The sequence below is a fragment of the Pteropus alecto genome, unplaced genomic scaffold (genome assembly GCF_000325575.1).
Source record: "Pteropus alecto unplaced genomic scaffold, ASM32557v1 scaffold160, whole genome shotgun sequence".
Lineage (NCBI taxonomy): Eukaryota > Metazoa > Chordata > Mammalia > Chiroptera > Pteropodidae > Pteropus > Pteropus alecto.
Genome location: NW_006429864.1, coordinates 3,477,375 through 3,478,982, shown reverse-complemented (window position 1 = coordinate 3,478,982; position 1,608 = coordinate 3,477,375). Strand labels below are relative to the sequence as shown.

General features: G+C 47.6%; 1 pseudogene; it reads left to right on the top strand.

Annotated features, from left to right (window-relative positions):
* Window positions 1-521: 521 nt before the first annotated feature.
* Window positions 522-640, top strand: LOC112477212 (annotated as a pseudogene).
* The last annotated feature ends 968 nt before the right edge of the window (window positions 641-1,608 follow it).

The window sequence follows — 1,608 nt, the reverse complement described above, 5'->3', positions numbered from 1 at the left end:
TGTGGATGGCGAGGGTTTCCAAGGGCTCCTGTCACTCCGAGTAATTTGTGTGTCTCAGAACCATTGCCGTATCCAGGAAATGCAGGATCCAGGCCTCGAGGACCCCCTGAGATAGAAATGAAATGAAAATTACATAAAGATTTTGGTTTTCAGTCCCATCAGCCACCCTCACTTCAAGTGCTCGGTTGTTGTGTGGGGCTGGTGGCCATTGCATTGGAGAGGCTGCCACAGAGCATTCCCATCATCACAGAAAGTTCTATTACACAGTGCTGAGGAGGGTCCGGGAGGAAGCTCTGGGTTATGGGGTGCTTGGCAATGGGGTGGTGGAGAAGAGGCAGGTTTGGGGTCTGGTCAGGTCTGGTTTACCATCCTGGAGCTCATGTAAAGTGACATGACTTTGGGCCAACCACTTAACTTTTCTGAACCTCTGTAGAATAGAAACTGCAATACCATTTTGTGGAGCATTTTGAGTATTAAGTGATTTACATAGTAATATGTTGAGTATTAAAATAAACCAAATAGTCTGCAGCCATGCCACCTTGAACAAGCCCCACTCCGTCTGATCTCGGAAGCTAAGCAGGGGCGGACCTGGTTAGTACTTGGATGGGAGACTGCCTAGGAAGATCAGGTGCTATAGGCATAAAAAAGAAATAAAAAATAAGGGATTGAAAGCTGACAAGATCCTTGCAATCTGTGAGGTCAACCAAGGGTTGCCTCACCTAAATAAATAAATAAATAAACAAAGATAAAACAAATATATGAAGGTGAGTTCGGTCACCTTCGGTCAAAAGGGGCCACCGTACTGTCACCTTTTTTAGCACTTCCTGTCCCCGATGGTGTCCCGCTGAATCATCCTGGGAAGACGTGCGCATGAGGATGATACCTCCACACTTTCACCTGGCTCATCTACCTCGACGCATAGCAACTGACTGAAGTGTTTGACGAAGTCACTCTTCTTTGATTCTCATGAAGGGAACCACGGCCTGACGTTTCTCGTTTCTCGCTGCCTCCCTGCCCTCCCCTGCTCCTGTCATCCTCCTGGGGTTGCCAGACTTGGCGAATAAAAATACACAATTCCCAGTTAAATTGGAATTTCAGAGAAGCAATGAATACTATTTGTAGCATAAGTATGTCTCATGCAATATTTAGGACATACTTACAGTGAGAAAAAATTATTTGCTGTCTATCCAAAATTCTAATTTAGCTGGGCGTCCTCCTGTATTTTATCTGGCATCCCTTTCCCTCATCATTTGTCATGTGGGGCTTGGATACCCGGGGCAGGATCGAAGCGTCTCCAAGTGCATGTGAGGCCTGGGGCAGACGGTGGACGTCCTTTCCCACTGTGTGTGTGTCTTGGTGTGTGTCTGTTCGTGTGACAGGCATCGGGGGTGAGTGGAGCAAAGGCAGAGGTGCCCTCAGGCATGCAGGCGTTAAGTCTGGGCAAGTCATGCGGTCTCTGTGGGTTTCTGCCTGTGTTTTTATCAGTGACCAGTGTCTCCGTGACTTAGGCTCCACCTCCTTGAAGCCCCAAAAGTGAACAGGGGAAATTCATAGCTTGACTTGTCAATTTCCGGATGGTTTGATCGGATTGCTTTTCCCCTTGAGTGC